A 25,088-nucleotide genomic window follows, 5' to 3' on the forward strand; every position below is an offset into this window, starting at 1 on the left:
AGCTGTAATCTCTATCACCATTCTGTTCCTCCTTAATAAAAATAAGGTCTGGTTTATATAGTTCTTGCTCAATAAGAAGCAAATGTGGTTTTTGATAGATCCCCAATATAGTATATGGGCCTCTTGCTTCTATATTTCACATCACTTCTTATGTCGTTTTATGTGGCTCTCCTGGATCCCTGGAAACTGACCAGGAATATGTGATATCAATTCATAAGATGAGACACAGTATCTACGTTTAACTATCCTATTACTTTTACCATATCTGAGATATTCTCTAGTGGCATATACATTAGATCGCAACTTAAGAGCAGTCAGAAATTGACGTTCCGAAAACCCTTGATGGAATTGCAACCAATGGTTACTAATAGTATCATTACAGAAATGTTCTACCCCACTTCCTTGGAATTGGATTCGTTTCTATTGGGAGAATTCATTGTTTCTCCAGTTACATGGTGATGGATATACTGCCTTGGGTACTGGCTTTTCCCATTCATTCAAAAGTTCTAACACATGCTGAGGTAACTTATAATCAAGAAAGACTGGATCTGTTATTTTAGGAATCTCATCATCCTTTCCACCAGTAGCCACCCAGAGGGTTTGAAACACATTCTCTGTTGTTAACCAGAGTAATATACGGAATTGCATCATCATCAGAATGTACAATTCTATGTAACCTTCTTTGCTGAATTGATGGAATAAGACTTGTGAGTCTTATTACTCCCAGACCACCATCCCTGGGTCTGGCATAAATAAAGCTGTTGCAAGTATCATTAGGTAAATGGAGCCATTTTTAACAGCACTCCTGTTGTTATCATCCAAAAAAGAAAGCACATTCTTTTTACAGTCAGTATGATCAGTTAAATAGATGATCCGAGGCAGAGTAAACATGTTAAATAAAAAAAGCTTTTGGGAAGGTTTCAAAGGAGCTTTGATAATTCTATTTAATGAAGTATTGAGTTTATCAATCAATGCTGGTTTAGAAAACCCAGTCTGTGGGCCAACTTTAAGTTCAAGATTCTTTTCTGTCTCACCTGGAATGATCATATTCAATCTGTTATGATCAGTTTGCCAGGCTTCATGGTTATTAACAGTATAAGAATCGTGAGACAAGCTTAAATAAAATCCATGACATTTTTTAGCTTGAACCTTAAGCCCCAGGAATTTACAAAAGGTTTCAAGTATTCTAATATGAGCATCCATACCTTCCCAAGAGTCACTTAGCATCAACTTCTCAAAGACACCATAATAGAGGCCCAACTTACTCCATTCTCTAATAATAAGAATATAGCAGTAGGGATATATTATCAACCACCTGACCAGGATAATGATAGTGAGTATGAAACGCTAAGGGAGATTAGAGAGGCTATCAAAATAAAAAACTTGATAATAGTGGGGGATTTCAACTATCCCCATATTGACTGGGTACACCTCAAATCAGGACAGGATGCAGAGATAAAATTTACTGATACCTTAAAAGCCTACATCTTGGAGCAGCTGGTTATGGAACCCACAAGGGGAGAGGCAATTCTTGATTTAGTCCTAAGTAGAGCACAAGATCTGGTCCAAGGGGTAAATATAACTGGACCACTTGGAAATAGTGACCATAATGTAATAGAATTTAATATGTCTGTGGGGGAGAAAAACACCTCAGCAGCCCAACACTGTAGCATTTAATTTTAGAAAAGGGAACTACACAAAAACGAGGAGGTTAGTTAAACAGAAATTAAAAGATACAGTGATGAAAATAAATTCAAGCTGCACGGACACCATACTAGAGGCCCAACTTACATGTGTACCCCAAATTCAAAAAGCACAGTAAGAGATCTAAAAAAGTGCCACCGTGGCTTAACAACCAAGTAAAAGAAGCAGTGAGAGATAAAGAGTCATCATTTAAAAAGTGGAAGTTAAATCCTGAAGAAAATAGAAAGGAATGCAAATTCTGTCAAATTAAGTGTAAAAAATCATATATATAGTAGCCCAATGTCTGAGAGTCTGTAATTCTGAAATGTTGGCTGTTCCCTCTGGGCGGTGCTGTTGCTGAAATGCTGGCTGTTCCCTCTGAGCGGCGCTGTTGCTGAAATGCTGGCTGTTCCCTCTGGGCGGCCTGTGCTGCATAGGGAGTGTGGGGCCCAAATGGCTGCTTGCTCCCCTGTGGTGTCCCAACTGAGCAGCACAGAAGCCAACTGAATGCCATAGCGGGAGAGGAAGGGGGGTGAGGCAGTGATGTGCAGCATGACAGCAGCTCTAGGCCCTGCCCGCTGGCCGTGAACATCACTGTCCCACCTCCCCTTCGCCTCCCGCCGTGGCGCTCGGCTGACTTCTGTGCTGCTCAGCCAGGCCACCATGTGGAAGCAAGTGGCGTAAGCAACCATTTGGGCTCTGCGCTCCCTCGAGTGAGAGGCTGGAGGGGGAGGAGAAGAGAAAGAGAGACACAGAGAGAGAGGCAGGAGGCAGAGGAGAGCTGAGAGAGAGAGGCGGGAAGCAGGAGGAGGAGGAGGAGGAAGAGGAGAGAGAGAGAGAACGGAGGCTCAGGAGAGAAGACCGATGTGGAGGAGAGACCTGAAAATCCCATCTTATGACGGGCTAATTGGCTAATATATTAAGAAAAGCCAAAATGGAGTTTAAAGAACAGCTAGCCAAATACTCAAAAAGTAATAGCAAAATGTTTTTAAGTACTTCAGAAGCAGGAAGCCTGTTAAACAATCGGTGGGGCCTCTGGACACTTAAGATGTCAAAGGAGCACTCAAAGACGATAAAGTCATTGTGGAGAAACTAAATGAATTCTTCGCTTCGGACTTTGGCTGAGGATGTTAGGGACATTCCCAAACCTGAGCCACTCTTTGTAGGTGACAAATCTGAGGAATTGTCCCAGATTGAGGTGTCATTAGAGGAAGTTTTGGCACAAATTGACAAACTTAACAGTAATGAGTCACCGGGACCTGATTGCATTCACCCAAGAATTCTGAAAGAACTAAAATGTGAAATTGCAGAACCATTAACTGTGATTTGTAACCTATTCTTTAAATCAATTCTGTGTCTAATGACTGTAAAATAGCAAATGTGACACCAATATTTAAAAAGGGCTATAGAGGTGATCCTGGCAATGGGTAGGTTGAGGTCTCAATAATGCTGCTCAGTAACTAAGTATATGTCTACACTTGCTCCCTAGTTCGAACTAGGAATGCAAATGTAGGCGACCGAAATCGCTAATGAAGCGGGGATTTAAATATCCTGTGCTTCATTAGCATGATCTCGCCGGTGCGTTACTCTGCTCAACAGCTATTTCAAAAGTGAAAGTGTGTGCTGGGACACATTAGTTCGAACCAAACCCCTTGGTTCGAACTAACATTACTCCTCATTTTTTGAGGAGTATCCAGTTATATGGTTCTTCTGTGAGAGTTGCTGTAGCTTGCATGTGTGAGTGCAGTACAAATTACTTCAATGGCTTTTTTGTCACATAAAGAGGTGTTAGCTAATGACTGTCTGTGACTATTTAATAAAGATACTGCATATGTATATAATATAACCATGCAAACATGGGTGTATAATTTTATGAACATGTGGTGCTCATATTCATAAGATAAATTATGCTTCTTATCCTACCTCTCCTGAATTTGTCTCACACATTATCTAACATTATATGCTTTCAAAAAAGAGCCATACCATTCTGACTTTTTTTTTAAACACCTCTGCTTACAAGTATGTTTTCTCCCCCTACATACTCATAGAACCCCACAGGGTCAGGTTCAAAGTTCAAATGGAGGAGAATTCTATAACCAGAGGGAACTTTCTCTGGCAGGTACTAGCTTTAACTTTGAACTGACGAAGCTGTCAGCTTTGACATAGTTCGAAATTTGAAACAGACGTTATTTGAAACAAACATTTGAAATTTGAAACAGAAATTTGAAACAGACATTATTCCTGAGGAGCATGCCATCAAATGGTAGGTGGTGTCCCATGTTTACTGGTCCAAGCCTAATAAAGGTTGGAACAGAATATTGCAATCCACCTCAAGTAAGGAGCAGCACACAGTTGCATTGTTCCAGGAGTACAGCAGGGACCCTCAAATAGTCTTTGGGGAATGTAAACTCTGCCTGCTCTTTTATTTCCATGCTAGTTCAGATGTACTGGCTGGCATACTGAAGGGGAGTGAGGCCAATGCTTCCTGAAATACAGGTAATCCATCACAGAGATCTAAAGTCTATATCCTTTGCTCCCCTGTGTGAGAACAAGCCCAAGCTAAGAAGACTGCAATAATGGACTAAGTATTTGTAAATTAATCTAATATCTTATAATGATAAATATTTTTAGATACACATTATGGACCAAAAATTTAAAAATGTGTCCCGTTTTTACATCTCAAATCAATAATGAACAATCAGTTTGGGGGCAGCTTTAAGCTACGTCATGGACTTGGCTGGCAATGGACTGGCCCCAGGACTGGGGAGCTGCAAGTTGCAACCAGTGTCATTTACTCCTGCCTTCATGAGGTTTGTTATACAGAAGTGCCCAGATTTATAAGTGCATAATCCTGTTATGAGTCTTATTTGATTAACTGGGTCTTAATTTTGCTAACCTAGTTGATCAGAAACAATGTTTTCTGTGTCTATTTTAAATAAGATCTTCTCTAATCAGTACTTAAGTACCAGCTTAACTTGAAGCATAGGCTTAAATGTTTGGTTAACAGAGGCGTTGAACGGGAAAGAGTTTCCTCTGGGAAGCTGGGTTTTGATGCCCAGTCCCAGTTTTTGTGGGAACACTTTCATTTGCTTTCAGATGAGCTCTTGCTGAAAATGATTCTGGCACTCATGAGGGAGCGTATTTTAAAAATCACAACCAATGCACTGGGGACCTGATAAGAGGAAGAAATTTGTGTATCTAAATAATTTATTGAGTTTCTTACTGAGTGAATCGAACAGGGGGAAAATGACCCAAGACATCTACTGTTTAAGGGTTAAATAAAAGCCTTGTTATTGAATTATAAAGGCTGACTTGATTATAAAAATCTATACAACTTTAGGCCTTTAAATGCAAGCAGTAGAAATAGTGCTTCTTTCAATATTCATCTTACAGTGTGTCTGTTTGCTGATGCTAAAGTGAATTTGACATAATGGTAAGTAGTTGAAACAATCTATATTGCTGGAAGCTTTCCCTCACAAACTATTGATTTTCTTAGCCCATCTGCAGCATGCTCAAAAACACTTCCCATTCTGTTTACCATTCTGTACAGCTTGAATGCTTGGTTTCACACTGTCTAATGGAATTAAGCAGACCTTGGAAGGCATTTTGCTGGAAAACTTGATGTATTCATTTGTAGTTCAACACAAGATAACAGGAATAAAAGCCTTGCTAATTTATTGAGGTACTACAAGAAGTTTGGGTTTTGGTATTAAGTACCTTTCCTGTGGCAGGATATTCATTGATTTTACAATGCAAAGTATTTTCCCTGAAGAAAGAAAGAATAGTGTGTGTGTCGTGGAGCTGATACATCCTGTCATCTTTTGGGGTGGGAAAAAGACGTGTCTCAGCCCCACAGCTAAGGGAAATTGGTGATGAAAATTTTGGTGAGGAAAGTAATGTGCAAAAAATAAAGTTGACAAATAATGTTTATACTGTCACCCTCTGTTGACATATCATAGCCACATTTTTACCCTCCTCATCGACAGAAAGAGCAAAGCAATGTGATATGCATCCCAGAGTTCCTGGCATAACCTTCAGATGCTAAGCACTGTGGGAATGTGAAATGTAGCACAAGGCATTTTGGGAACGTGGAAAACATCCTGTCAGTCAGCTCTTTCCTTCACAGCCCTCCCACAGCTTCCGGCTTACTTTCACGCCATTTGAAACTGCCAGCCCTTGTTGTATGCTCCAGCATCTGCTATGAGAAATCATGAATCCCAGACTTCCCTCCTATGCTGAGCTTAATGTACTGAGGGCATCACATGTTGCAGCAGAGCTACTGTTGAACTTACTGTGAAAGGAAGAGGACGCGGAGGCAAATGACAGCATGAGTGACACGGACAGCAGCGACTTGGCATTGCATTTGGCTGTCACAGAGCAGCTGGGCAGAGTAGAGCATTGCTTTTGGGCTAGGGAAACCAGCACTGAGTGGGAAGGATCACATTGTCATGCAGGTGTGGGATGAAGAGCAGTGGCTACAGAACTTCAAGATGCATAAAGCAACCACCATGGAGCTGTGTGTTGAGCTGGCCTCTGCACTGCGGTGCAAGGACACTCAGATGAGAGCTGCTTTCTCAGCAGAGAAGCATGTTGCGATTGCTTTGTGGAATCTGGTGATTCCCAATTGTTACCGTTCACTTGCAAATCAGTTTGGAGTGGGGTCAGGGCCAGTCCTAACCAGTTGGTGGCCCCAGGCAATTGTCCAGCTCACCCATAGGTTTGCCAGATAGTTTTAAAAAAATACTGGACAAAAATTTGTCAAGCAAAAAAAAAAAAAAAAAGAAATCCTGGGGAGAGGATTCGGGAGAGGGCCAAACTGTGGTCGTGGCCTGCCCCTAAGGCCGGCTCTGTAGGCGGCCCCTTGAAAATGGCAGGGCAACTGCCTGGCTTGCCTGCCCCTCAGACCAGCTCTGAGTGGGGAATTCTACCTTTGGGACAGCACTTATGCAATAAATCACGTTTTGCTGTATAGGACTGTTTCTCTGGAGACTGTGGATGATAGAGTGGCTGGCTTTGCAGAAATGAGATTTCCAAACTGTGATGGGGCAATCAAAGGCACTTCTATTCACATTGTAGTGCTACCCCTCATTGTAGTGCTTGCCACAGAGTCCATCAATCGGAAGGAGTACTTCTCGAAGGTGCATCAGATGCTTCTATAAGCTTGTGAACAGGAGTCTACAGGATCGGGACTTTGGTTAATGAAATAAAACAATGTTTAAGGAAAACAATTGTATGAAATCCTTACTCGGTGGTCTGGTGGGGGTTTTTTGTTACCAGAACTGGGCATTTTTGTGACCTTTGCCATATTGCAATGTGAATGCTATCCGGGACAAAACTTGCCAGTGTAGACATGCCCTAAGTCCAAAGATAGTCCCATGTCTCAGGACTGTGCAATCCAGCATCCACATCTTCCCCCCCAAATCAGTCTAATAAACCCTTGTGGTCAGAGTTAAGCAGCCCAATGGCAAGAGTCACTATAGCAATTGCCTGCAGTCAGGTAGTGCAGGCCAAAGTCCAGAGGTCACTGTATTCAGCAAGGTGAGCCACTATCTCAAGCTGGGTGGTGTCCAGGGTAAGGGAATCTGAACCCTCTCTTTCCACTGGATTCTGACACGAGGCTGTGTTGGTGGTGGTTTAATCTGCCACCAGGTCATCAGGAATCTGGTCTCGACACACTGAGCCTTTAGTGGGTTCTAACACCATTTGCCTGCTAAATTTCCCTGGGTCCATCCTACCTGATTCTGTGAAGTCTTTAGCATCTGTGGTTTGGTGGTCTCTGTACCCACTGCAATGTTCCCTGGCTGTCCATCTGGATTGGGTCCCGTTTGCCTGGCCTCCAAGCCTTGGAGTGCAAGGGGCCCACCTGCAGAAACTAGCAGTTCACCAACTGCTCCTCTCTAAGGGTATATCTACACTAGCCACCATAGTTCGAACTAGGGTGGCTAATGTAGTCATTCGAGCTTGCAAATGAAGCCCGGGATTTAAATGTCCCGGGCTTTATTACTCCTGCAATGAGGAGTAATGGTAGTTCGAATTAGGAGCTTTAATTCGAACTACCTAGCCCGTGCCGCATGTAGCCGCGGGCAGGTAGTTCGAACTACGGGCTATTTAAAAATGACGGCGCCTGGGAACATGCAAATAAAGCCTGGGATATTTAAATCCTGGGCTTCATTTGCAAGTTTGAATGACTACATTAGCCACCCTAGTTTGAACTAGGGTGGCAGTGTAGACATACCCTAAGACTTTAACAGGGCTCAAAAAAGAGCTAGATATATTCATGGTCCATCTATGGCTATTAGCCAGGATGGGTAGGAATGGTGTCCCTAGCCTCTGTTTGTCTGGAAATGGAGGACAGAAGAGGGATCACATGAGAATTACCTGTTGTGTTCCCTCCCTCTGGGGCATCCGTTATGGCCACGTGGACTGTATGTGAAAAAAACCTACAAATCCACAGATATGGATATCCATGGTTCATTTTTATGGATATAAAAGCAGAGGCAAATACAGATTTTGTATTTAGAACCCTGAAAATCTGCAGATATCTGCTTTATATCTGTGGGTATCCGCAACCCCAGATGTGGATGTGGATATCCATGAACATTTTTGCAGATACCAATTTTGTATCCATACAGGTCTTTATCCATGTGATCAGTTGCCTTTATGCTGGCTAGAAAACTGGGAACAAATTATAAATAATATGCAGTTGCACCTGTAAGATTAAATCAGAAACCAAAGCTATGCAAAAAGAAAAAAAACAGCGATAAGCACAGTGGTCATCGACATGGAAGTATGTACATTTTTTACTCAAGTTTTTAAACACCAAGCAGCTCTGTATAAGGCTTAGAGAGACCTCCAGGATGCTCATCATTTCTGAAAATCAGCCCACCCATTTAAGATTTAGGAGTCTAACTTTTTAACATCTATTTTTGAAAAGTATGATGTGAATCATATCTGAGTATACAGTATATGCACATAGGTGCCATTTTGAGCCATGTCTTTTCAAATAATATCCTTTTAATCTAGCTTATTTGTATGTTATTTATATTATGTATATTTGTAACTATATTTAATTTCTAATTCTAACTGCAACTGAAATAGTCATGCCTCCCACCCGCATTGTGAATTACTAGCAAGATTTGAACCTCTCCCTTTAGTTCTGCAGTATAGACTGTTCCTATGTGACCAAGAACATTAGCTAGGCTGTTTTTCCAGAGAGGGTAAGGGTTCCAGATGTTGATGTGTAGGACTCTTTTTTTTTTTAAATAATGAAAAATATTTAGCAATCAAAATTCAGGGATGGCTACCAGTTTCTCCCTATCATATTTGTCATTTAATGGACACACCAATTCATTTGAACACTTTAACCCTCTTTCTGCACGACTTGCAAATGTAACTAATGGGATGCCTCATGTGAAGAAAATTGTACATACTTTAGCCCAAGTATGGTGTGATGGTGTGTTTGGTCAGCAGCTAGTCTTTGGAGCCACAACACATACCATCTATGCCAGTGAGTTTGCATGAGGTTTGGAGATGAAGTATATGCCACTTGTTGATACTGTCCTAATTTATTTTGGCATACACATGAAATGTCTGGTTGAAATAAAAGGGTTATCAAATTTCCAACTTCTCTATATTTAGCACATCTGGAGCAGTAGCAATCTAGAAAGTTCATTTTGTTTAATATGAGTTGTCATACTGCTTATAATTAATGTTGATTATATTCATTATCTTCATTCTACAGTGTCTTCTACCAAATTGAACATTTCATCAGTCAGATTTGCAGCAAATTGTTTCCATGCACTGATCAGTAATGGAGCAAATTCTCTGCCAAGTGATGAACCTTACACTTAAAGGAATCATAGTTCAAAGGGAAAACATTACAGGAAAAATGTCATCAGGTCATTTTAGTCACAAAAATTTAATGTTTGATGAAGGAGGAGAGGAATAATTAGAGAAATCCAATGGAAAATGTTGTTTTATTCTAAATTCTAACTATTTCTGTGAAGCCACAAGTTACAGTTTGATGATTCTTGAGAGCCAGAAAGTGAATTCAACTACAGGTTGCACCTCCCAAATCCAGGACTCTCTGGTCCAGCAACATCCATGGTGTGGCAGGACCATGGAAGTTCTAGTACCAGAGAGCCCCAGGCCAGGAGCCTAATCACAGGAGGGACAGCGGTAGCAGGGTTGGGGCCAGTGTCTGGCAGCCCTGCTGGTCTGGAGCCAGTCAGCAGCAATGGGGCTTGAGCCAGTGTCTGGCAAACCTGGCTGAGGTTGGAGCTGGCTGGCGGCAGCAGGGCAGGGGCCAGAGCTGGCTGGCAGTCAAGCTGGGGCCAGAGCCTGCTGGCAGTAGCAGGGCCAGAACCATCCAGTGGCCTCCTCGGGCAGGTAGAAGGGGGGCTGGCTAGGGCGGAAATGGAGGCAGTGGCAGGGAGGGGAGGGGAGCCTGGATGTTGGACCAGGGAGGTCCAACCTGTAGAATCAAAAGCGAAATCAATCATGCTAAGTTCATTGTTTAACCTTAAGGACATGTAAAAAGTAAACAACTTTCAGGAGTCTAAGGCTGTGTCTACACTGTACCCCTTTTCCAGAAAAGGGATGCAGATTAGACACATCAGAATAGCAAAATTCACGGGGGATTTAAATATCCCCCGCGGCATTTGCATTTACATGGCTGCCGCTTTTTTCCGGCTTGGGGATAAGCCAGAGAAAAGCGCCAGTCTAGACGTGATTCAAGTAGGAATAAGAGATCCTCCGGAAAAGGGCTTATTTTCCGGAGAATCACGTCTAGACTGGCGCTTTTCTCTGGCTTATCCCCAAACCGGAAAAAAGCGGCAGCCATGTAAATGCAAATGCCGCGGGGGATATTTAAATCCCCCGCGGATTTTGCTATTCCGATGTGTCTAATCTGCATCCCTTTTCCGGAAAAGTGGTGCAGTGTAGACACAGCCTAATTGTCTTGTTTGGCCCACGGTGCACCTCACGTAAAAAGACTTGCTTATAAAATCAGACACACAAATACAAAAGTGCCACAGCCCTCTATTACTAGAAAACTTCTATGTGCTCCCAGGGGTACAAGTACTACATTTTTTGCACAGCTATTCTTGAGCAGAAATTGCCAGTAATCTTAGGAGTACTTTGTTAATGGCATGATGTAGGGACAATTTATTTAGATTAGCTGTTTTACATTTTAAATAAAGTGCAGTAATATATATCGTTGACCAAAAAAAAAAAAAAAGCTGAGAAAGAACCTTCTATATATCCAAATGCAATATAGTGCTTTCAACAAGGAACGTAAACTGGACTATAAATATCAGTCTCTCATATAGTCAGCACACAGGTAAAAACACATTTTTGTTTTGGTTATTGCTTGATCAAACATTCAATTGAATTACTTTTCATTTTCCATTTTTCTCGTGTCTCAAGGTATAATTAAGGTCTGATGTCAGATCTAACCCCAGTACTCATAAATTATCTCCACTTAACCACTTTTAAGGAGACAGCCTTCTGGCTAAGACTATAAACATACAATTCACTGATTTATTCTTTAACAGCAACTTAAAACTTAATAACAAATAAATAATTGACACTGATAATGTCCAGAAGTACTTTGCAGAGTGGGGGTGATGATGAAGGTGTACATCCTTTCTTACAGACTTTGTTTCTTTTTACTTGGAAATACAATACTGCAAATGGCCAATACAAGGTCCAACATTAAGATCAGATTTAATAAATTAGATCTATTTTACAGAATAAGCATTTCTGCTTTTAAGTTCAACAAGTCAGCATGAAACATGACAGGAGGAGACTTAATTTGCTGTCAGGATATGCAGGATTTATCTGCTGTAGTTGCCCTCCTATTCAAAAGGAATAAGTCATTACCATAGCAACTCCACATCACATGACCTTCACATACAGCGGGGCAGATTCTGATCTTATTTTTATCAGTGTAAATCTAAAGTAACTCCCATCTGAACTTCATGTGAAATCAGACTCTGTTCTAGGAGGCAACATATCTTAAAAATAGACAATTCAAAATAGACTGCATCCAGCTACACTGCCTTCTATTTTACAAATAATATATTTCATCAAATGGATGTTTAAAGCCTATTCTTTCCCAGGAGGATGTAAAAAGGAATGGAGATGAACCACAAAAGGAGGCCAATCTAACCTTATTATTTTAAAAGATCCCAAAGCATGCTGAGTGTTTCTCCACTTACGTAAAAGATATAGTCTGTACATCAAAGAATTTCCAAATTAAAACTCTAATCCTACATAGATTTAGGTACATGATTAAAATTATGCATTGGTTGAACAGCTCACATGCTTTACATTAAACATATCCATAAATCTTTGCACAACTGAGGCCTAATTTTGACACTGCAAGTGGGAGTTCAAGAGCATAGGGAGGAGTAGGGGAAAAATACAGGGGGGACATCTGTAAGATTACATGGTCATTCAGAGAAAGCTTCTGTACACTATGATGAAGCAAAGAGATTTTAATTAGATACACTAATAAGTAGAATACTTATGGGCATATTTCTGAAAGGCATTAAGGTAAAGGTGGGCCTTCCTTCAGCAACAATTTAAAAGAGGAGATAATAGTGGTTTTATGGAATTTCTCAGGAAATCCATTCTGTGGGCATGAGTTACTGTGGAAGGATGACTATGGGGAAGAACCATCTTTTACAATGCTCAAAGAGCCTAGAACAGCTCCTAATTTATTTTTACAAAGTAACTCCACAGTGAGTCAACTGAAAGGTGTGTCATGTACACCTTGTAGCGTTTTTGGGGTTAACTAAACATTCCTCATAGAATTCTACATACTCATAGGGCATAGCCCAAAATTATAATAGCTTTTGCATAGTAGTATACAGGTTATTTGCTTTACATTATAGGCAATATATTACACACATTTCTTCAGTTTATTTAGCAATAACAGTTAGCAAATATCCACAAGACCGAGGGCAGAGAAACCTTGTTATATTGCCTTTCAAAGCTGCCTCTCTTAAGAAGTGTGTTAAGGGGCCAAGAAGGAGCAGGAGAAAATAAGGGGCAAAGCACCAAACAGAGCCTGACGAGACAGCAGTCATATGAGAAGTTCTATTAAACTCTCACTGAAATAAAGTCAGGGAGGCACAGGCCCCAGAAGTCCATAAGTAAATCTGCTGCTCCCCTCCACAGTTTTCAGAGACTGCAAGGAATACATAGCTCTCCTCAATGCTCTTCAGACTTGCAAGACAGCAGTCCCTTGGTAAGTCTCCTGTGACAGAGCCAGGAGGTCAGAAGTCAGAGAAATCTTTTCTTTTTTACCTGTATGTGAAAAAGGCATGTATGTGTATAGAGAGAAATCAGGAAAATTCTGTGTATGTGTGTGCATGCATGTGTGTGTGTGAAAAATTATCACCAAAATCAGTGAGAGCTGTGTGTGCTTCTATGAAATCAGTACATGGCCTTCATTTCTAGTCTGGGAATGCACTGTCTTCTCAGACACATCTAGTGGACTGGATGGAGAACACTGACTTCTCATTTCATGTGAGCCAATAACCAAATACAATAAATCAATATCACAATAATTACACAAGGATTGAATTTGCCCTTCTGAATGTATGGAAGGGGAGAGATCTCTTCCTATTAGAATTGAATACATGATAATATTTTTTAAAGTGTTCTCTGATCATTAAAGAAAATATAATTTACTGGATTGAGGCAGCTGAGGAGCCTTGATAAACAGCCAGTTTGTGGTTTAACAGCTGGGTCTTTCACAGACCCTCATATTTTTAATAGTAGGAAGGGGACATGCAGAGTCTTCTTTCATTTGCCTCCTTTTCAATCCCAACACACACAAAAATACACCAGGCTAATGCTTTAATGATTAACTCTTCTGACTCTCATTTGAGGCAGATAAGAAGTGCCAGTGACAATGCCATTCAGAGCCGCAGGAGGAGCAGACCTTTAAAGAACCTTAATTTCAATCCCATCATCTCAAATTGTCTTGTTTACCCCCTGAATTCTGAGCAGGTACCATTACCACATTCAGTTGTCCACATCACTCTTGTGAAGGGAAAATTAATTCTGAATTACTGGCTCTGTAACTGCCTACTTCTTCACATTATCTGTCAGGAAAATAAGCAGACAAAAGCTGGCTAAGTGGATTTCTGTTAGCTGCCATTCAAAAGGAAAGGGACAGGTGTTGAATGGGGCTTCTTTTTTCCAACTGCTAGTTAACAATACATATAGGAGAAGTTTAATTGCCTGCATCCACCTGCACCCTTGTCATTTCTTGGCTTTATTGATTTTAATGAAAATATTAAGTGCACTTTACGAGCAGCAGCTAAGTGACATTTTGATTGAAATACACAGGGAAATATATAATGGAAGCAGGCTATTACAGTTTTAATAGAATCTGAAAGGAGTAACATCCAGAACAGCATTTTTCCCCTGGCTGGTCTTATGCATATAGTAAGTCCCAAAATGAGTAATTGGAAACTGAATAAATGTTTGGTTGTTGTTAAAGAAGACTTTCACCCTGATAACCTCTCTTTTTATTGTTGTTGAATGAAGTGGCCCAGGCTTTTTGGTGTATTTTCTTGCATTAGGTACCCTTCAGGTTGCCAGAGAAACAGTCAAGTGCTTGTATGAATCCCATCCAAATCATGATTCACTATTGCTTAAGAGAAAATTTGGATACACATGTCTCTGCTTTGCAATGTTAACAATGAATTTTTGAAGTAGCCTCTCTTCTGTTCCAGCAGAAGTCCCAGTGAATGGCTGCCTTAGAGTGTGTCTGAAGCTATAGTTTCTTTGTGTCTAAAGACTCACTGTTGAGAGCAAGACAGGGAGCCATACAAAAACACTGCTGTAAACCTCTGTTCCAGTAACAGTGTGTAATTATAAAGTATATTTACTGTTTTCCATTTCAACATCGTATTCAAACTTCTTAATGGCTAGGCTGGGATTTTCAAAGCAGTTTAAGGGAGGCAAGACCTCCACCGCCCCCTCCTCCAATCTCACTGAATTGAAAGATGTTTTGTGTCTAACACTCTTAGGCTCTTTTGAAAATCCCAGCCTAAATTTTGCAGATATATATTTAACATTATGGATATAATATACAAATAATATCCATTCCCAGGTCCATAGAAAAAAAAATATCCTCCTTTGCAATCTGAACAGCTCCCGTTCTGTTTTACATTGTCAATGGACAGATCTGGACACCCTTACTCAAAATGAGTGCTACTTATCTGCATTGCCATAGGAGATCCAGTCAAGGGCTAAGATCTCAGTGTGCTAGGTGCTATACCAAAGCAAAAGAAAAAGACAGTGTCTTCCCCAAAAGGCTTACAATCTAAGTATAAAACAAGAGATGCCAAATGCATATAGAAAGAAAGGACACAAGGAGACAGAATCAGTATTGGTTAGTACAGGCTGCACAATAGTGAGAATGGCAATGCCGTGTTCCCCTAAAATAACCTTGTGATTTCCCCTTTTGGATCAGGACCCCGAATTTGAGAAACACTGGTTTTCCCCATAAAATCAGTATAGTTTAGAGTAAAAGAACACAAAAGGCCAGATTTCTGGGGAGGATACCAGATTTCACAGTCAGTGATGCATTTTGCACCACTGTGAATTCAGTAGGGCCCTATTTTTTAAGGTTGCCAATTTTGGCTGGGTGTATTCCTGGAGATTTCACCACATGACATAATCTTCAGCTTTAAAGATTCCAGTCCATTCCTGGAAGGCTGGCAACCCCATTATCTATCTGCATCATGGATAAAAGTGTGGGAGGGAAAGCAGGCATCATAGAGCTGTTACATCCCACCATCCTATGTATTGGTATGTCCAGCTGTATATGCTGCATTGGGTTTATATCCAGAACACTTTACATTTTCTCCAGACTGCAGGAAATCCGCAAAGTCACTATATCCCCCCAGGCTGCTCCAATAGTAGTGCAACAAAGTACTTCCTTTGCTCAGGGCAGATGTTAAAGTCAGAATCTAGCTCTCAAGTCTCAGTGTCAGGTCAGTGAAAGATTTAATCATGTCATCAAACCTTCCTACAAGTCTGGGTTAGTTTATATATTTGCATCTGATTGGATGAAAGATCTCAAAAGCATAATCCTGATTTAAAAGGAGCCCTAACACTCAGCAAAAGAAAATTAAACTCAGTTGACACCAGTTTGCCTGGACTTTATCTATGTTCATGGAACACAACTATTATAAATCCCCATACTAAAACACAGAATGTGGTGGTGGTGATCTGATTTATAGCTATAACTCAGTTATTAAAAATTACAGTAATAAACCTGACCTCCAAATTCAAATACGCTGTGCACTAATAGCTTCTGGTATTATCAAAATAAAAAAAAATCTTTGCAATGCTCCACTTCCCATGGTAATCTATAAATATGATCTGTGGTTTTATACCTCCTATGAACCCAAAGCTCAAAATGAAATGTAGACAATGCAAACCCACCTGGAACAAAATTAACTAAAATATTTGCAGGAAGCTTGAAATAGGGAACAAGTGGAGATTGCTGACTCATTGTGCTATTACCATTTTTTATACTATCGTAAAAAGTGGTTCATGGTTTGCAATCTTTTTCTGTAAAATAGCAGCAAGTGTTAATTATATTTCACTCTTCCTTTTTAGGGGTAAAACAATTAGTGTTAGTTATTCTTTCATCCTGAAAAAGAAACATACTATCAGAATTATTTGCCAACAGAAGAACTGTTTTGTGGTAAAGGCGAGACACGTTCATCTTGCAGTTAGGGGGGCATGAAAAATTATTCTTGATCTTTTTAATGACTGTAATATTATATTAGTAATAAGATAGGATTCTATCAGACAGCTGGTATATAATCTACTGTGCCTTAATCATGCAGGAACAGATTTGTGTGTGAAAAATGTGACATTAAATATCATGAGTTAACAATGAACACACTGCACATGATTATTTCTTCAGTGCATAGCTTCACTGAACAGCATTACTTGTTTCTGTAACAATAGTTTTAGCAAACGCCTTTTTTCCAGCTCTGAAAATACCAACATGTACAACAAGCAAATAAAAGCACTTTTATGTAAAAAACAAACAAACCAGCCTAGAAGTGCCCCATGAATATTTCATAACACCCAAGATTTGTACAGTATTCTAACCTGTCTGTTTTGTACTCTAGTAAGCACAGGGTTAGGGAATATCATATTTACTCATACCAGTAAACATCAGTAATATACAAAAGGCTATATTTGAAATTGAAATGCAAGCTGCAATTGAACCCTAAAAAGTCTCTTGACCTTTTATGAAACCCCAAGAGACCTTCAGGGTCTAAATTTATTCTGCCTGAGTCTGAAGTAAAGTACCTCTAAGGTATATTAAAGATAAAAATTAGGCCAATGTTTAAATACAAGTTATTTTCTTCTGATAATTTCTTTAAATTATTAATTCACACAAATATTATCTATCATACTGTATCTCTAAGACTAGGAATTTCTCAGTACTTACGTATATTGGACTTTTTAAGTGGAACACTGTTTTTCTATATAGATGCCAAACTACAACTAGGTTGAAATAGATAAAGATTGACAGTACAAATAAATAATTTATGGTAAACTATATTGCAAGGATGTTATATTTGTCTCATGAGCAAGTAGTCCAGAAAATTCATAATTAATCTTAAAAAATAAATCTAAAGAAAATATTCTACAGAAAGGCACAGTATATGAACCCTAAACAACCTTAACTCTCCCCTGTCATGATGCTATGAAATAAAAATGCAATTATTATTAGTACATAATACAGATACCAGTTAGATTAAACTGATTTTAAAGACACATTAAAATTTTATTTTTTTCTCTGATGTTTTAATTAAATCAGAGGTTGACATACACATACTGTGCAAAAAGCCAGCACAAAGGATATGCAACACTGATATCCTACTTAATGGGACTTAAGTGGTTCATAGATTCATAGATTTTAAGGCCAGAAGGGACCATTAGATCATCTAGTCTGACCTCCTGTGTATCACAAACTATTAAATTTCACCTAGTTACTACTGAAATGACACCAATAACTCATATTTAGCTAAAGCATATCCCCTAGAAAGGCAAACCATTCTCTTTTTAAGGCAGCAAACCCACCGGCTATATATGGACTCTGCACAAAAGTGTATTTCATGAAGCCCGTTGTGGTTACTCATGAATCCAGTGAGTAGGATTTGGCTTGAACTAGTAATGTCTCTGTTTGAAATGGAACTACTTAGTGGCTTTTGTCATGTTCCATCCTTCTAAGATGCAAGTGGAAGAGAGCTCTGGGGGAGATTCAGCTGTGGCTATGGAGGCAGAAATTTGGATTTCATTTGCAGTTCATTGTTTTAATATTGTTTACATGTGAAGATGAACTCCCTTCTCTCTACCCCCCACAAATATTGCTAACACCAGCTAAGGCAATAAGAAAAATATTCTTAGTCGTTAGTATTCAATTCAGCCAAACAAATGAATTTTTAAGCTTCATTGTGTTGAATGAAACACAGCCACCCTGTGATTTTAGTTATGCAGAAATGTTGTTAGAAATCAATAAAACAGCATGTTTTCCCCAACACAACATCTTTTAAGTCAATAAAAGTATCAAATTATATGATGTAAAAACATGACATTTCAGTAGATTTCCTCAGAACTAAAGGCCAGTCTGTGTTTTGATTTATTCTGAGTCAATTTATGGGTAACTCTTTTCACACTATCCCTGAAAGTGTTTTAATTTGATATGACTTTAACAAAATACTGAATCAAGATCACAGCTGGATCAGAACTAATCCATCTGTCCCCATTACATTTCTAATGACAAACATGAGTCCCCCTCTCCCCCCGAAAATGTAATACCTCCCTTCCCTTGGAAAATACATACAATTAGTCTTGAGGATGGGAGCTTGAGGATACAGGGCACACTAATTGCTGGAAGTAAAATTTAAATTATGAAATGAATTTAAAGCATAAATCTCTCCTTTTCACTTTATAAGACACATCATTTCTGACTGTAACTAGGTTGTGATATGTCTCACTCAGCTGGGGGTCTCTCATGTTCAGCTGATGTTCTCATATACTAGTGCCGCAGCCCTCCAGCTGGACACTTTTGAGAGTGACTCCTTCCAGGATATTAAAACCTGTGGGAAAACAAAGGCAAACTGAACGGAAAAGCTGCTACTTGCCATGCCTGGGTGACTTTACCTTAGAGCGATTCTTTCATGGTACCCCATGCAGAGCTGCTCAGGGTCTAGGTACTGGACCAAGGTAAATGCTGTTGTCCTTTCCCTGTGAATTCTGATGGGCTTCAAGCAGTAGTGAGTGAGGGTATATCTAGACTACAAGGTTTTTTCAAAAAAAGTGGCCTTTTTTTGAAAAAACATCACCTGTGTCTAGACTGCCATCGCATTCTTTTGAAATTAAATCAAAAGAATGAGGTGGGTTTTTTGACAGCGGTAAACCTCATTTTACAAGAAAGAACTCCTTTTTTCGAGAAAACATTTTTCCGAAAAAAGGCGTTCTTGAATGCAAACAGGGCTTTTTTGAAAGAGCGTGTCCAGATTGCTTGGGTGCTCTTTTTCAAAAAAAGCGGATCACTTTTTCGAAAGTTGTGTTGCTGTCTAGACGATCTCTTTCAAAAGAGGCTTTTTTGAAAGAGGCTTGTAGTCTAGACGTACCCTAAGAATTGCTAGTGAGGACAAGGCTGAACCCAGTGGCCCAGATGGAGCCCTGGTGGAGATTCCTAGCTGTCTTGGACTGTGGACCACACCTACGAGAGACTGCTCCCTGCCCTTTGGTATTTGAATTGAAGAAGCAGCTGTTGACTATACATTTGGCTGATGGCAGAGTAGCCACTAGCACAACGGGGCCCCTGATCAGCAACAAACAAGTGGGGGGAATGAAAAATGGTGCCCCCCCTCCCACATTGACTTTCCTCATCAGGTGTTCCAGTGGAGGAGCAGGGTTGGAGCATGGAGGTTTGCCCCACTCTGTTTGCCAGGCACACTTGCCACTCCCCGTGCCTTGACTGCAGGAGAATTGTTGGTAGAAGGGCTGAAGAGGGGCCTCTACTTGCTCTGACCCAGGTCCCCATTACACCCTAATCCACTCCTGCTGGCTGGCTTCATCCAGTAAACACTCGACCAGGAGTGAGCCCGGTATTTCCCCCTCCATGGGGAGAATGCACCTGGTGACTTCGCATCGCTGTGCTAGTCTAGTTGGTTCTTTCCCTGGTCCCATTGCTGCTTCAACAGGGCAGTGGGGTGGCTGTGTTGAGCTCCTGTTCTGGGACTGAGTGTGATGCTCCTTGGCATGGTCCTTGCTCCTGGTACAGAGCCCCATTCACTGTGAGCATACTCCTGTGCTTGTGTTCTCTCCATAACCACTTGTGGTGCACTAGCCCTGCCTGCCCTGTACACCTATGCAAATCATAGAAATGGACACCTTTGTAAGTGACAGGGGCAACATACAATCACTGGCAGTTGGTAACATGTCTGCTATTGATGCTCCTGGTGACTTTGTCCCTCTGAGATGTGATCAGCAAGAATGGTATAATCAGACACGTATGGAGTGATATCCTTTCCTGCTTCAGACTGATGAACTTTCGTTTGGGGTTTGTGCACCAGTGTGGTCACATGATGGCAAAGTTCCCTAATTCAGAGAGTATAGATAGACTGTATCATGTGTGTCCCACCACACAGATGGCAAATAACCACTCTTAAGCGTTCTGTGTTTATCACTTTCCAGTGAGTTCTCATTAATTTGGCTGTCGGTGAGTATAAATCCCACAATCCTTGCAGCAGTTGAGGTAGGGATTATAAAAGTTGCTTCACTATGAAAGAAAGAAAGAAAGAAAGAAAGAAAGAAAGAAAGAAAGAAAGAAAGAAAGAAAGAAAGAAAGAAAGAAAGAAAGAAAGAAAGAAAGAAAGAAAGAAAGAAGCTGTCTTTTCTTTATCTGTATTCCTTCCCCTGAAGTGCAGGAGTCTTTGACCATGATAATGCAGTTTTTTAAAGTCTAATGTACAGTACAAACTGAGGGAGGACAATCATCTGCTATTGGAAAGCAAATTAGTACTCCCACATCTTGCTGAGCCCCTCCTAATGGAAACCAAGACAATGTGGGTAAGAATAGCTCATCCGGTGAAAGCTACTTGAAACGCCCTGTGATATCCATGCAATGAGCAAACACTAGTGTGAGCAGGTGGGAAGGCACTTGTATGTGAGGCTGTGCAGAACTGATCTGGTTGTCAGCTTATTTTGGCTGGTGTAATGCCTTAGCAGAGACATTCCCCTCCAGTGAACCCTCACTTACAGAGCTAATGTGACTGTTTATTGTGTAAGGTGCCACCTTCATTCTAGAATCTTTGCCATGCTGGAGCTATGGATAAACACGATAGCCCCGATATACCTCTGTCCCTCAGTGTTCATCAGACTGTGAAGGGCTGCTGTGCCAATGTGTAGACTAGCCCACAGTAGCGGGGGGTGACTACCTTGCAGTAGGAAGGGAAATATGTCTTCCTTAGCACAGTGGGTAAGATGTGAGAGCTCCATTCTTGCTAAGGGCAAGATATCAGTGCTTATTCTAAGTGCATTCTGCATTTCACATGGAATCCTTACTGTGACTAAGGCTTTCAAAGCACACTTTTCTACCTAGAATGTTTAATAATTAACACTACCAAACAGAGATGTGCCTGCAATATTCATTTCACTGCCAAGTGTGTGCCTGGGTTTAACAATGGCATACCCAATGTTCTCTAGATTGCAAGACAACTGTTTTGGAGCACTTGCACCAGAGGCCAACTAAGTGCCAGAACAAATGCCAGAAGCTCTATAGCATTCTGATTGCTAAAAATGATATTTGTGTCCATGGAGCACTCATACCTCTTCTCTTTTTTAGCTTACACAACAGTATTTAAGGAGTTCCAGGGAAGCTGAGGATTTACCCAGGGCAGGGGTATACCAGAATTCCAAATTTGGCAGTTCGTGGTATAGCTAATCAATTATCTGGGGTGTTCTTTTATCGTCTGACCAAAATGGATATATAGTGGGTTGCAAACGTCATTACCCATGTCATCTGGACCCCTCCAGGGGATTCACAAACAGCAGGATGTGGGAGGGTTGGGCCAGGGCTACCCAATATCAGGAAGCTAGTGGCATGCAGTATGAGTAGAGGTGCAAGGTTTGGTGGATTCACAGGGATTGACTTTGCCATTGGAGGCTATTTTCAGCATATTTATATGCTTCTTTCATATTTTAGCTATTGAATATGTACATTGGTATCTTAATGTTATCATTATTAAAACAGTAAATGAACAACATAATTACATTATCATGAATTGCAGTGTATTAAAATCATTGCACTCACCTACAAGCTGGCTTCACTAACGTTCCAATTTAAAGACATTATATCTTGCTGAAGTTTTCTGGATGAAACTGTCAGCAACATTATGACTGGGGGGTGCTCAGGACTGGGTTTACAATGGTACCAGTGTGCTTGATGGCAGTGCTGGGTGAAGGTTTAGGTACACTCTTGCCTCAGTCCCCAAATTGGAGAGGAGCACTAGTGAGTGGAGATGCCCAGAGGCACTGCTAATGTGATGACTGGCTCTCTCTCTGGTGGGAGCCCCCAAGAACTGGCAAAGGATCAGAGGGTGCAAGTGACTGTGCTGGACTGTTCCCTGTCAGGAAATTTGGATCTAATTTGACTAAAAAAATTGTAGCCTGGTTAAAACCCATACCATCTGTCATTGCCTTCTTCCACACAGTGAAAACATCAATGGGAATTTGCAGATGACATACCTGCAAAGTGTGTCTCTGACATGCAATAGCAACCAGGAATGGACTGAGCAGTTAAAAGGCAAATCCAGTTGTGCTCGTGTCCTCAGAAAGCAACAGCCAGGGCAAATAACATATATGTTGGCAACTATTCCTAGTTGCCTAGGGAAACTCTGAGGAAAAGAAGTGACCTTGTACATATTGGTTCTGCCTGAGAAATTCTGTGTGTGAGGAAGAACTGAAGTTAAGAACATAAAAGATAGGTTGTCTGTCTGTAACTATAGTCAGACCAAAATGGATCAATATAGTAGGTTGCAATTATCATTACCCAGGCCCTACAAATACTTGCTATCAGGGATAAGTTTGCATTAACAAGAAATGTGTGTTCTCTTTTAATGGCAATGGATTGCAGAGATGTTTTTCGCTCTCCCTGAAGGTCTTTTCCTTTTGTGTACACTCAAGGTGGATAGCTCCCCTCACACATTGGGAAGTAAGGGTATGTCTACACTACAAAGTTAGTTTGAACTAATGGACGTTAGTTCGAACTAACTTTCATAGGCGCTACACTAGCACTCAGTTAGTTCGAATTTAATTCGAACTAACGGAGCGCTTAGTTCGAACTAGGTAAACCTCATTCCACGAGGATTAAGCCTAGTTCGAACTTACTAGTTCAAATTAAGGGGTGTGTAGCCCCTTAATTCGAACTAGTGGGAGGCTAGCCCTTCCCACCTTTCCCTGGTGGCCACTCTGCTCAACACCAGGGAAACTCTATTGCCCCCCTCCCGGCCCCAGAGCCCTTAAAGGGGCACGGGCTGGCTACGGGGTTTGTGCCAGTTGCAAGTCTGCCAGCACCCGTGCCAGCACACCCAGCAGCTGACACCCCATGAGCCAGCCACCCGATGCCCCCCACCCCTCCCCCTCTTCCCAGGACCAGCCTGGCGGCTCCCAGGAGCCTGCCCAGGGCCACAAGAGGCAGGCGCCCACGTGGTCTAGTGCAGAGATCGTGGCCCTCATCGAGGTTTGGGGAGAAGCCTCCAATGTCCACGATCTCCGCACTAGCCACAGGAACGTGGCAGTGTACGGCCGCATGGCTGCCAGCCTGGCTGCCAGGGGCCACCAGCGCAGCCGGGAGCAGGTGCCTGGAAAATTAAGGACCTGCGGCAGTCCTACTCCCAGGCCTGCCTGCCAGGGGCTGACCTGGAGGCGTGCCCCCACTTCCAGGCTCTGGACCGCATCCTGGGGGCTCATGCCGTCCCTGCCCCCCGGGAGGTGATAGACCCCGGGGCAGAGGGACCGCTCCCAGACGCAGAGGAGGAGGAGGAGGAGGAGGAGGAGGAGGGCTCCAAGAGCCAGGAGCCTGCCGGCAGCCTGCCCAGGACCCAGGACCCCCGAGGCACCCCACAGAGCCGCTCGCCTGTGTCATCCGAGGCCAGGGAGGTGTCCACATGTGAGTACCATCATGCTCCCCTTATGTGTACGGGGGCTGGGGCGAGAGGGAGCCCAGGGACCGTGCGCCTGGGCCTTGCCCACCACGGAGCAGCAGCTGGGGATCCTGCAGGGGCCCTGGCCTTGCAGAGGGGGGCTGGGTTTCACACACCTGAGCCCCTGGGGTAATTGACCGCTTTTTTTGTTTCATCACAGCCGCAGCACCTGGGCCTGCAGGGCGCACCACTCTGCCTGCAGCAGCCGCCTGCGCCCGGGCCAGCAGGAGAGCCAGGAACCAGGAGGAGTACCAGCGGTGGCACCTCCGGTTCCTGGAGCACCAGCTCTGCATCCAGGACCACTGGGTCCAGGAGGACCTGAGGCTGCGCCAGAGGAGCTTGGAGGCACTGGAGGAGCAGGGCCGTGCCCTGCGAGGCCACCTCCAGAGCCTGCTCAACCGCTTCCCAATTCCTCCTGCTCTGGATCCTGCTCCTGCTCCTGCTCCTCCTGCTCCCGCTCCTGCTTCCTCCACACCTCCCGTCCCTCCTGCCCCACCCTCCACAACCATTCCCCACCGACGTCACCGGACCCGCAGTGTTGTGAGACGGGAGAGGCAGCCGGACCCCCACCCCTGAGCTTTCCTTTCCCTTCCCTTCCTCCCTTCCCTCCCGTTCCAGCTCCCTCATCTCAGGTTTCCCCCTCCCCTCTTCCACTCTCCCCCCTCCCTCCCCCCACCCCAGTTATGTTAAATAAAAAGACGTTTTTGTTTGAAAAACAGGTGTCTTTATTTGACAGTAGGTAGGGAGGGGAAAGGGGAAGAGGGGTAGGGTGGAAGAAGGCTCCAGTGGGGCATGCAAGGGAGAGGTCAGTCCTCCTCTACCAGGAAGCTCTCCCACAGGGCTTCCCAGATCCAGACGGCCGCCCCGCTGGGCTTCCCGGACGGCAGTGGTGCGGGGCTGACCGTAGTGGCCAGCAATGCAGTCAGCCTCAGCCATCCAGGCTGGCAGGAAAGCCTCCCCCTTTCTCTCACATAAATTGTGGAGCACACAACATGTTGCCACCACAGGAGGGATGTTATGCTCGGCCAGGTCCAGACGGGTGAGGAGGCATCGAAAGCGGGCTTTCAGTCGCCCGAAGGCCCCCTCCACCATGATGCGGGCCCTGGTGAGCCTGGCATTGAAGGCCTCGTGGGAGGG

This window comes from Pelodiscus sinensis, chromosome 6, assembly GCF_049634645.1.
Source record: "Pelodiscus sinensis isolate JC-2024 chromosome 6, ASM4963464v1, whole genome shotgun sequence".
NCBI classification, from domain to species: Eukaryota; Metazoa; Chordata; order Testudines; family Trionychidae; genus Pelodiscus; species Pelodiscus sinensis.